This window comes from Poecilia latipinna, unplaced genomic scaffold, assembly GCF_001443285.1.
Source record: "Poecilia latipinna isolate Pla-1442-1.1 unplaced genomic scaffold, P_latipinna-1.0 Scaffold2741, whole genome shotgun sequence".
NCBI classification, from domain to species: domain Eukaryota; kingdom Metazoa; phylum Chordata; class Actinopteri; order Cyprinodontiformes; family Poeciliidae; genus Poecilia; species Poecilia latipinna.
In genome coordinates this window covers 5,960-12,959 of record NW_015115357.1, presented here as the reverse complement: position 1 = coordinate 12,959, position 7,000 = coordinate 5,960, and the positions used below count along the sequence as shown (strand labels likewise).

The 7,000-nt window shown below is 40.2% G+C and overlaps 1 long non-coding RNA gene across 1 annotated transcript; it reads left to right on the top strand.

The window, feature by feature from the left end:
• The first annotated feature begins 1,614 nt into the window (after window positions 1-1,614).
• LOC106938979 (uncharacterized) lies at window positions 1,615-6,455 on the top strand. Its single transcript, XR_001422734.1, has 2 exons — window positions 1,615-2,184; window positions 3,947-6,455. It is a non-coding gene; the product is annotated as an uncharacterized LOC106938979 (long non-coding RNA).
• Window positions 6,456-7,000: the final 545 nt, after the last annotated feature.

Sequence of the window (7,000 nt, the reverse complement as noted above, 5' to 3'; positions counted from 1 at the left end):
GTTCGTAGTTGCCAAAGGAACACAATAACACCTTCATGAGCTCAGAGGTTCAAACTGATGAATAAAGAGGATGGATGCCCTCTGCTAAAATATTTCTTGCCATCTTTCATGTTCTTTCAGCAAACAGTTGAGACAGAGCTGTTTTTGGTTTCACCACTATTTACCTACTATTTTACCTGCCATTCAAAGTATTCTTAAAAGATTGTCTGTTAGTCTGCAGCTCATGTGACCAAACCAGCCGAGATTAAAAGTTAAAACTTGAGTTAAAATGTTGTTTTAACTTGAGATGAGTTAAAACTCAATTTAAAATGTTTAGTTTTAACATTTTAACTCAACAACCTCTACCTAACTAGAGGTTGCACACAACCTCAAGTTGGGTAACACCCAGGTCTTCTTTTTTAAGAAGACCTGGGTGTTACCCAACTTGAGGTAGAGTCTTTGAGAACGGTTCTTAAAAATATAGTCATTATTTTCAGCAAAGTTGAGCTGACTGTCCAGGAATGACACAAGGAATTTAAAATTTGCCACAGTTTCAACAGGTTGGCCATCAAGTGAAACTCACTTTCAGTTATCTCATTTAATTAGCTCTACTTCCTTAAGAAAATGAAAAAAATATGTTGTTTTATAAGATAATTTATCTTTTATGGTACCAGTAATGCCAGAATTAATAGTAAATAAAAAGACGTGGTACTCTGATTTAGTAATTTAATTATATTAGTTGTGTTACCACCCCCACGCTACCAGAGGCAGTCGCAACCCGAAAAGATGCGACTAAGGAGCAAATTTAGAAGTACACCGAAAGCTACAGAATTTGCTAAAAACTGTGAGCTGCCGTGAAGTAAATAAAAGAAAGAAGTTCAAATACATTCTGAGAGTGAAACTCCTTCCTAAAGGTGAAAATGTATCACAGATTTAAAAAGAAAATAAAAACTGAAGCATAGGAAATAGCGTCCCCTTCACTTCCGGATTGCAATTTCCAAATAAGGTATGAGACTGACAAGTGGTCCGTCCCCGCCCCTTTCTGTTTGCTGCAGTGAGGAAATATTGAAAGTTAATATTTATTCTACACTTTTTTATTCTACATTTTTATAGCATTGGAAAACTTTAAGAATGACTGTGTCATGTTTGTCCTCCTACAGAAACTATATTAAAACAAAAAATATATTTCCTACCCCCATCTTTTTCAATTTTCAAACATTTTTGAAAAAAACTCCAGAGAGCCACTAGAGCAGCGCTAAAGAGCCGTATGCGGCTCTAGAGCCGCGGGTTGCCGACCCCTGTTCTGGACCAATACGTGGGACTGGAAGACAGAATTTGTTGTTCTAACGGAAACTAGACAGAATTTTGCATTAATGGAATTAAACTTGTGGTTTCAATACATACTTCAGCAGTACTTATGATACAAAACAATGGAACAATGGAGCAGCTTCAAATACCACTCCATTTTGACCACACACCTTAAGTGGGTTAAAATCCAAAGATAATATTTTAGTGTCACAGAGTTTTCAGGGATACATTCAAATAATAATAATAAATGACTTCCAGAGAGAGAGGCTTGGTATATATGGCCTAATCAAAGTCCAGAACCAAATCTAACAGATATGTTGTGGGTCTCCTGAAGAGGTCTGTGGATCAGATGTTTCACAATCTGAAATCTATGAGGAGAAAGGCTGGCCTCATCAGGGGTGTGCAGACTTACAGGTGATCAAACTTTAGCTGTGTCCTTATCCGTTTCGTAAGAAGCCGTGCGCGCGCACATCCTGACTCCTCCTCGACAGTGGTCCTGATGCTAGTTCTCGGGGACGCGCATTACGTCACCTCTCGCTGCGTGGGTCACCTCGCTGCCCGCATCCAGCGCCAGGCTCTGCATCCTGTAAGGCCCGTCCTGCCACCACCATCATCTTTATCATCCTCCTCATCTTCACCACAGCGGCTCATCCTCCCTTTTTCTTACGGAAACAGTTCGCGTACGCGAGCGCGTGTTGTCCACCTTGCGCTGGCGGAGAGTTGCGATAATGGCCGAAAGCGAGGCAGACACGCCGAGCACACCGATCGAGTTTGAGAGTAAATACTTCGAGTTTGACGGAGTGCGGCTGCCGCCCTTCTGCAGAGGGAAGATGGAGGACATCTCTAACTTCTCCCTGAGAAGTAGCGACATATGGATCGTCACCTACCCGAAATCAGGTAAACGAACCTCCTGCACGGTGGTTGTTGCTGCTTTAACTTATGGTTGTGCTGGCTCTGCAGCTTCATTTATGTAATGTTGTCAAAGCTTAAAAATAACAGTGCACATAAATGGTTGTGATGTCGTTTTGTCAAGTCTATGATTTACAATGTAAGTTGTAAATCTGCTCTTAATTGTTTTTATCCACATGTGCAGCAGAAATGGGTTTTAGAGTTCTCTCACAGCATTTTACAGTCTGCAGGTTGTTTCTTAATCACCTGCCAGCAAGTGAGTGAGTCACATCACATAAATGGATTAAACTCTGGTTGCAACACATTACAGCCCACACCGTCTCCTGTGGTCTGTGTCATCCAGTTCAGCCACAGGCACAGCTGAGCTGGTTGGTCTTTACATGTCAAGCTGTGCAGGGTGTGGGCTGCAGAGCAGACAGTCACAGAGGAATGGTCGGTGTGTGGTGAACAGAGCAAGAGAGGTGGATGATTTCTCTGATAAACTGACTGGTTAGAACACAGGGTGTCAGAGATTCAAATACTGGGAAAATTTAAGGAAAAATCAGCTGGAGTCTCACCAAATACTAAAAATATGTCATAATTCGGTCCTCTGGTAGGAAAATGATCCAAAACATAAAACCTAACCAAGCCTGCCCTATGCATTGACTTACCTCTCATTACAGGCCAGCCCCCCAACCCCATTTTATAAACCTTTAATGTTTTCTGTCAATCATCTTATATTTTCATTTATGGCTGCTGATTGATCAAAATTAAATGTGACATGCATGACCAATGTGCATTGTCCTTTTACAGATTAAGGAGACTTAGAAAACGATGGGAATGAAATTGGAAAGTGTCTGTCATTAAAGAAAAATGGTTTGTGAGCAGGAGTTTAGTGATAAAGAGTCACTCTAAAACTAAAGCTGTTCAAATTCTTCAAATTGACTAATATAGAAGTTGGACCCTTCATCTCAGGCCAAAGCTCTGCCATCTGAGGAGGGACTGCACAGCAAATAAATGAGTAAACCCAAAGCAAAATAGACCTAAAAAAAAAACTACAATAGAAAACTTTTGACATAAAAGTTGTATTTAACCTGTTGTTCACAGGTTGTCATTCACAATGACAGGGGTGTCAAACTCCAGTCCTCTGCTGTCCTGCAGTGTTTAGATGTGCCACAGGTAAAAAACAGTGGAATGAAATGGCTTCATTACCTCCTCCCTGTGTAGATCGGTTCTCCTGAGCCTTGCTAATGACCTAATTATTCTTTTCAGGTGTGGTGCAGCAGAGGCACATCTAAAAGTTGCAGGACAGAGGCCCTTGAGGACTGGAGTTTGACACCCCTGTCACGAGAGGACCCAAATTTGGGTCCTCTCGTGAATGACAGGTTAAGGATAATATTTTCAGATTTTTTTTTCAGTTGCTTAAAAATTGTAAATTTCTTCAAAAAGATTGTTATTGAGAAATACATAGGACAAAATTACTATGTGAGAGGGGCTGTCGTCCTGGGGCCCAGGGGCCCATCCCAACACTGAGGTGGCCCTGGGCCCAGCCAACACAGAAATGGTTCAGCAGAAACAGAAATCATCTCAGTTAGACTGAAAACTTCAGGAGGCCTGCTGGCTGCTAACCCTGAGGTTCACCATTAAGATAAAACTGTCAGAATCAGACTCAAAAGTTTAAACTGAATTTAATTAGTCACAGTTCTCCATGACACAGTGTTCAATTATAAAGACCTTTATGGAATAATATATACAGGTTTACTTCCTGCAGGCACAGAACCTGGATGCTGACCCTCAGCTATAAAGAAGCCATCCCTTCTTGGAGGCATGAACTCTAATGAATGTTTTCCTGTGATGTATGCAATGTTCCAGTTCGATGCTATGAAGCTAACCAGAAATCCCCTGCGCCGTAAACAACCATTCTCCACTATGAAGTCCTGATCTAAGTGAGGCGGGTGTTGATGTTGTCAATATTTGGAAGTGTGGCCAGCACAGACTGAATGGCTTCGTTCACTTCCTCCTCTGCCATTACTAAAACTACAGTTAGACTATAATTCTAAAACAGAGCAGAAAATCAACGTCATCATTCACAACTTCTCCTTCTGTTCACTGATTAGCCCGGTCAAATATCAACTAGAGAGAATCTGAGTCAATGGGAGAAAGCCCAGACTGTGTTAGAAGTCAGATTGTTTTCAAGAGGAGTTGCACAGGATTGCAATGGCCACGCTAAGTAATTACCAATATGAACATTTTTGCATGAAAGTTGACATTGATTCTGACTCAAACTTTGAATTAATGCTTTTGGTCTAATCCTGTATTTATGCCAGGTCTACTGAATAAAGGATCAACAATGAAGAAATATTCCCAGTGTTCTGTTATGCAAGCCAAGGGAGACAGAGAGTTCAAAGAAATAACATCCAAGCTGTTTTTCTCAGTCTCAGATGTTTGTGGCATTTATTTAGGTCTCCAGGGCAAAAGTAGAGGGCAGATCATTCTGAGAAGAGATTTCAAAAACACAAGTTTCATAAGTGTGACATGTGTGGGTTATAGTTCAAGACATGTGCTTGAACAGAACTTGTTGACCTCAGCAGCTTTTCCACTGTTTTCCATTCATTCTGTTATAGTTATGTGATAACCTTATTTAACCAAGCTCCATGTTTCATGGTTTTGTGTCACTTTGTGCATCAGTTGTACAAGATTGAGTGAGCCTGTCTCTCATCTTGACCTGAGATAAGTAATGAACACATGACCAGCCCCGTGTTTGGGACTCTGCAGAGCTTTCTGATGCCAGCAGCTCACTTGTGACTGTCTTAGCCATTAGTAATACCAATATTTTATAACCAGAAGAAGAGAGAGAGTACTGTTGGTTTACCCTATGAGAGCAGACGGGAAGAAACACACATGCACGCACGCACACACACACTGTTACGACCCAGCTCAGCCAGGGTAAAGGGAAGTAACATTAAATAAACCTAGATGTTAAGGTTCAACAATTTAGAGATTTATTGTTTGGGTTTCCAACAAAAAAAGAAGGAAAAGAAAAAAAAAGAGTAACAATAATCAAAAGGGTAAAACTTGCAGCCAATACGTACTAAATAAACAAAATTCACAAACTATCAGAGCTGTGAGACAAAACTTAATCACACTTTACGTCCAGATTAAACAAACAAAATAAGCTACAAGTCTGGTGTAGCGTTACAAATCCCCACAGGGTAAAAACTGTTGAAGCAGTCAAAAGTTAAAGCCAAAGTAGACCACAACTTTCTAGTAGCAGTACAACCCCCCCCCCCACAGGATCAAACCTATCACAATTTATAGAAAAGCTCACAAAATACAACCAGTTCACAGCAACCCCACACACACCCAACAAAGTGGCAAGCTGTCTCAACAAAGAAACTAAGCGGGCCTTCTCCTTGGAAGTCCTTGGTTTTAAAAGTGAGGCCTCAACAGCAATTGGTGGAGCCGGCAATTGATGACCCAATCACAGTAGGCCTCAGGGTGTGGCACAGGACAACAGGGCAACACCCACTTCCAGGTGAAGTCAGTCTGATTAGCCACTGCCAAAGAAAAAAAAAACAAACAGAAAAGGCCACTGTCCTTAACACACACACACCTTTGTTGTGGAATAGCAAAATAACATGACTCGCATGCAATATGCTGACACGCTGTGCTATAAAAAATATTTGCCCCATTTCTTGTTTTCATTGTTGTTTCACCCAAAGGCTTCAGATTATTGACCCTATTTTGATACTAGGCAAATATTGATTTTTGGAAGTGAAGTTCACTTTTGCCATCCCAGCCAGGTCTTCTTACATCCAGCCCTGTAGATTCAAGGAATCACTTAAATAGAACAGCTCTGATAACTGAAGTGGGCTGTGTCAAAAATCAAACCATCATGCTCTGATCTGAACTAATTCAAGATACATGAAAGCTAACTGGCATGTATCAGTCTAAAAATAGTTACAAAGTAATTGCTAAGGTTTTGAGACTCCAGAGAAACACGGTAACAAAAGAAGCACAACAAGATTTAAAGCTCTGCAGGCCTTCTGATGTTTATGGTTCATCAATCAGAAAGAGGCTGGACTGCTAACCAAAGCCTTTTTCTTAATCTCTCTCTTTTTAAACAGAATCAACTAAAAAGGCATTATTGCCTATGCATTAGATCATAATAAAGTTTACAGTGGACCCTTCCTTTTCACCCTGTGAGGGTTCTCACATTAACCAGCCAGAGAGACGCTGAGTGGAATTCAAAAATAATCTTAATTTATTACAAAAAAGTTTAAAAATAAACAATGAAGAATTGGGCCCAAAACTGAGGTCAACATAACAAACTACAACTCGGGTGGTAACACAAAGAACTCAAGCACAAAACTGACCTCCCAAACAAGACAAAAGGGAAACTTAAAAAGTGGCTGATCAGACCACAACTGACACACAAGGGGTAATTTAAACATACAAAAACTTAAATACTAATCAATACAATACCAAATCTTTAAATTAAAACAGACTGAAACTACCAAATAGAAGAAAACATTAAAGAAATGGTCAAATTAAATTAAAGAAAACCAAATTTCCCCGTCCCCTGGCAAACAAATGGAACGGCCTGCTGAGGAGGTTTTGCCAGCCATATATGGATGTCAATTAGCTGGAGCTCTTCTGTGACCCTCCAGCAGCAGCTCCAAAGGAAACTGGTAACTCGAAACAAATAAATTAATTTGTTGCTTTTAACAAAAATATAAAGAACTGACAAATAAAGTTAACTAAATGTGTGCACTCCAAATAGTTAACCAAAAAGTCAGACTAATGAAAATAATTTTTAATAAAA